Below are 5,779 nucleotides of genomic sequence, written 5' to 3'. Positions count from 1 at the left end.
AACCATCTTTTGTAACTTCACTAAATTGGAAAACTTTGACCGACAAACATCGGGAACTGGCTTTAGGTTTTGGACAGACTGTTTCTTCAGTAGGTAGCTGTATTTGTGCTTTGGACTGGTTGGATGTAGATACACCACTTGAACCTTGAGATGACATGTTGGTATATTCTGGGTTCTTGATGTGTTCTTCATCTTGGTTGGTTTTTGAGGTCTTTGAGTGCAAAAATTGTAGCATTGATTTTTGTCTTTTCATTTTCACTTTGACCTGAAACATATAAAACATATATGAATAAATTCAATGTTCTGTTAGGATAATGCAAACTTAAAATACGGATAATGCAAGTTATGCCAAAACACATAACAGTTCTAGATTTTTAAAACAAAAAATATCAAAACATTTTAAAAATGTATTTAATTTAAATTGACTTTTGCAAAGTAAGCAGTCATGGGATAAGAGGGAAAGTTCTCTCATGGATCAGTAACTGGTTAAAAGACAGGAAACAAAGGCTAGGAATAAATGGTCGGCCCTCAGAATGGAGAGAAATAAACAGTGATGTCCATAGGATTTTGGTGCTGCAGAAGGAGCTGTCGTGATAATGTGAGAAGGTCCTCTAGTCCCGCGATTGTCAGGGCTGGGCAGAGCTCTGTGCGAGAGCCTCAGGGCTGAGGACACAGACCTGGCCTGCCACTGAGCCCTGCCTTCCACACATGGCCCTAGAGCAAAGAGCGGGTCCTGGGGCACCGGGGGTAGGAGATTGGGGAGGCAGGGAAGTGGCGTTGCTGGATCAAGACAGTAACAGGAAATGGCTGGCAGTCCCCCTGTCTTAGGGACAAGAAGAGGGTAAATGCCATCTCCATATGGACAGCCACGCTGAGGAGTGTATTTTGTATGCGTTAAAGGTTGACTTTTCAACCTGGAGTTATCACACAGGTTGGCAGAGGAATAGAGGGGAGTTTAAAATGTCATAACACAGACTACACCATGATTTGATTTCTTTTTAAAAAAAATCTCGTGGTTTTGGGGCTGATCTCATGATTTTTAGAGTCTGACTCATGATTTTTGATCTCTTCAGGCTGACAGTATTGTGGATGGGGGTGCTTAGTACGGGGAGGGCAAGAAGGCTGGTATCCCTGGAGTTAAAGCTATGGTTGGCGTGTAGTCTTTGGTGTACAGCAGTGGGAAGCTGTGTACCTTTGGGTAGAAGAGTAGAGGCTACGTACTGTCAGGTAGTTTAACTTTTCCTTTTCTTGCTGTTGGGGCTTTGTGTCAGGTGTATAGGGTGTGGAAGAACCAGAACTGTTCCACAGCAAAGCCGTGTGTTAATTATCCTGGTGCTGGCTGCTTTATACTGTGTGACTCTGACATATCACAGGGTCTCATTCAGTCCCCAGCAGGCTTCACTTCACAGTGTTCGGCTTCATCCTGCTCCAGCCCCAGCAGACCCCTCCCCCACCCCCTAGCTTCCTGCTGCTTAGTTAGGCACTGAGCCAACAAAGCACTTAAGCATGTGCAATGGGACTGCTCACGTGCTTAAAATTAAGCACACATTTTAGTGCCTTGCTGGCTCAGCGCCTCGAGGACTTGCTGCTGTCAGCAGGAAAAAAAAAAACAAAAAACCTGATCCAGCAAAGCACTTAGGCCCCACTCCAACAAAGCACTTAAGCACGTGCTTAATTTAGCATGTGAGTCATCTCATTGGCTGGCTACTCACATGACTCCCGTGCTCCACTGGTTCAGGGCCTTAAGCATGTGCAATGGGATTACTCCCATGCTTAAGTGCTTTGCTGGACAGGGGTCTCTGTTTGCTCTAATCCCACTCAGGAGCAGGGGGAGAAAACCCTGCTGAAACAACACTACATTGTGCGTTGCTGCACATAAACCTCCCTCACACACACCCAGCACAGCAAGGGAATGAAGTTGAGCCACCTAACGAAAGCTTATGCTCTAATAAATTTGTTAGTCTCTAAGGTGCCACAAGTACTCCTGTTCTTTTTGCGGATACAGACTAACACGGCTGCTACTCTGAGACCCGTCCAGAGACACTCAGCCTAGTGACAGTCCCAGTCGCACAAAGGGGACGTCTGCCCTGGAGCTGGAGGGGTCATTTCCAGATCAGACTAGTGCACTCAAAATGGAAGTGTAGCTCCGGTGGCGGGCTCTAGCGCTACCCTGTTTCCCCGAAAATAAGACAGTGTCTTATATTAATTTTTGCTCCCAAAGATGCGCTAGGTCTTATTTTCAGGGGAGGTCTTATTTTTCCTGGAGCTTCGGGGCCTTATATTCCGGGGTGGCCTTATTATCCGGGAGGTCTTATTTTCAGGGGATGCCTTATATTACAGCGAGAGGCAAAACTGGAAGTAGGTCTTATTTTCGGGGGATGTCTTACTTTCGGGGAAACACGGTAGCAGGGGAAAGTGGCCTTAAAATGCATCAATTACATTCCCCCCCATTTTCAGGCTCCTCTGGACTGCCAGAACAGTGTGAAAATCCTTGGTGTAAAGGAGAATCAGACTTCACTATTAGTACAGGCAATGTATGCTACAGAGCGCATCTGTAACCCGAACTGCCTCAGACTTGTAGCATCTCCTTTCCCAAGCTTCCCACAAGGGCAGAGTTGAGGTTGCAGCTCTTCTGTGAAGCCGGACTGTTGGGCGTCACCTTATCTTCCCTTGGCTCTCCCCGAAGACTCACACTGCCCGCTTATATTGGCCAGGCAGGCGCTGAGCTGCGACTGCTGCTTATTTCTGCCAAATCATGCTTGTTCTAACGTTACCCAGCGTTCTCCCCCACCCCACTTGTCTGTTTCATCCCCCAGTGGTGCTTATCCTAAACCTAGATCGTGAGAGGTGTACAGCATCAAGCACCTTGAGTCTTGACTCGGGCGTCTACATGCTATTGTAACATAAAGAATTATCTCTCTGCCTCCAGCCAGTTCAAGAGCCATCTCCTATGCTTCGAGGGCCGCCCTCGAGCTAGTTCTGTTTGGTGTCTGGGAACTCGTGGCCAGCAGCAGAAAACGCCAGCATCGGAAGTGGAGTTTGGCTCAAAAAACTGCCAGGGCTCAAATCCCTCCTCTGTTCTCCTCACCCCCACCCACCAGAAACAAGAAATTCCATTATGGCCATTTGACTGTCGCCCCGGAGCATTGGGGCTGTTGGCAGGGATGCTGGAGGGACCAGCCAGAGACTGGATGGGGCAGGGTGAGGGGAGGCCCCCAAAGGCCCTGATCTGGGCCAGTGAGCTCCTGGGAGAGGTGAAGCTACACGGAGAGCCAAAAGAAGGTGACCCAGGGCAAGTACAGGCAGCCTGACGTGCCCACCCCAAGATAGTGCAGAACTGGCTGCCGGCTCGACCCCAGCATTAGGGAAGGTCCCCATGCAGTGGCAGCTGGAGGTGACCCCAAGGAGATGGGGATGGCCTGTAGGGAGGCAGTAGGAAGCTGAGGTGCTTGGGTTCTGGCTGCCCAGGGAGAGCGGGTCCCAGCAGTAAGCTCCCTAGTCAAAGGCAGGACTGGAGCTGTCCCTTGGCTGGGAGAGGAGGGCCTGAGGGATCGCTGGCCCTCACCCATGTGAACTACTGAGGCCGATCCAGGGAGACCAAGGGAGGAACCTGTCTCAGAGTAGAAGACAGATACACACACTCTGGCCACCAGGGCAAGCTTGGCAGTTCTGTGCAGGGAGTTCCACAGGAACTTACCAGGAGGATCCCAACCCAGCAATGTGGCCGCAGGGGGAGGAATGGGACTCCCCCTAGGAGAGACCCCACAAAGGGTGACACTTGCAGTGGCACATAAGCTAGCAGTCTAGAGAGCAGGAGACTGCCCGCCTGGGAACTGGGGGAGATGCCGGTACCCCAAGGAAGTTTGCCTAGGAGCCCAGTGAGGAGGGGGAGGAGTCGCTGACCCCACCCGGGAGCTGGCCTGATCGCACAGCAGAGCTGCCCCAGAATTCAGGCCACTTTGACAAAGTTGGGGCCATATCTGGAGGCCCCAGAACATCAAGGGCTGCAGTATTTGGAGGGCCCAAGCCATCTGTGTCCTGGCCTCCATGGGACTGAGGGGCAAGAGCTGTTCTTGGCCACAAAGCTATGTGGCTTAGGTCTCAGGGTATGTACACAGTGTAGCCAAACACCTTGAGACAGTGAGAACTGGGTCATTGCTAAGGGTGTTACATGCCTAGTTTTCTGTATTTGTCTGCTGAGGTACCTCCTTAGGGTCTAAAGACCATGGTCTGAGGAGGGGCTGGGGATCTGGACCTGTGTGTGCCAATGTGCAATGCTCCATCTTGATCTATGCAGCCTTCTGCTTAAATAGACATCATCAACTTAAAATCACATTTCTGTCTGAGTTTTACCTCCAGTTACTAAAGGAACATCTGCGAGGGCTGTAGCGGAAAGAAGTTAGAGAGAAAAAATCTGTTCTTCCAGTGAGTTTTGTGCATTCAACAGCTCTCTGGGTTAAGCTGGTGTCACTGTTCCCTGGGTAGTCGGTCACTTTCCCCTGCTTCTTGTGCCGGACTTTCACACAGCAACAAGGGAGAGAAAGACGTCTGGAAAAATAGGAACCTACGATTGTAAACAACAAAAACAAAAAAACACCCAAAATTTGGCAGTGAGACCTTTTTGAAATTGACTAGATTTCAAGTTGTCAGTGTTTATTTGATTAATAATACAGTCATTAATAATGAGCAGGCGTATTTTCCAACATCCAAATGAAGGACAGACTTCACACAACTCCATATCTTCTACTTTAACTTTATTTAACTACACTTCGATACGCTCAGTCTCACATACAATTATGCCCTTACAAGTTCTTTATACAAATTGTAACAAAAATTACATTGACCAATATTCTCATTTGGATAAGTGTAAATTGTGAAGGGCTGTTTGAATCCCCCCAAAACATAATGTGTTACATTGCACATTCTGGCTGTAGACTCCACTGGGCAAGTTCTCTGCATTGTAAAACTTTCTGCTACTTATGGCACCCACAAGAATAATGCAAAAAAAAGGCTGAGTAGATTAATCCTGAAACTATTACAGCTGGGGCACTCAGACTCGGACTGAGTGGGGCTATGACAGAGGTCTATAAAATCAGGATGGCGTGAAGAAAGTAAATAAGGAAGCGTTATTTACCCCGTCACATAACACAAGAACCTGGGGTCACCCGATTAAATGAATAGGCAGCAGAGGAAGTACTACACACAATGCACAGTCCACCTGTGGCACTCACTGGTCATCAGTTCACGAGAGTTAGACTATATCTACACTGTGCACCTTACAATGGCACAGCTGTGCCGCGACAGCCGCGCCTTTGTAAAGGATGCCGAGTAGCTGCCCTCTGTCGCCAGTAGAGAGCTCTCCTGAGGACAAAATAAAATCACCCCCAGTGAGGGACGGTAGTTTGGTGGCAGGAGAGTGTCTCCCACTGACGAAGCAGTGTCCCTACCAGAGCTTTCCTTGTTAAACTTATGTCGTTCGGGGAGTGTTTTTTTCACATCCCTGAGCGACGAAAGTTTTAACGACGAAAGTGCAGCGTAGACATAGCAACGCTGCAGCACGGCCTTCCTTCCTCCGGCTACTCGGAGGGGACTCCCCTTCCCCACCCCCACCCCCAGGCTGGGGGAGCTGCCATCCAATCCTGTCCACCTCCCACCTCTATCACTGTCCTGTGCACCCCCTCAGCCTCCCTCCTGCCCCCAAATCCCCCCATTCCCCTCTCAGCCTCCCTCCTATACAACACTTCTCCCCTGCTCTCCCCTCAGCCTCGCTCCTGCCCCC

This window comes from Terrapene carolina, unplaced genomic scaffold (assembly GCF_002925995.2).
Source record: "Terrapene carolina triunguis isolate 2854851 unplaced genomic scaffold, T_m_triunguis-2.0 Scaffold443, whole genome shotgun sequence".
Classification (NCBI taxonomy): Eukaryota; Metazoa; Chordata; order Testudines; family Emydidae; genus Terrapene; species Terrapene triunguis.
Note: the sequence above shows the minus strand (reverse complement) of the source record.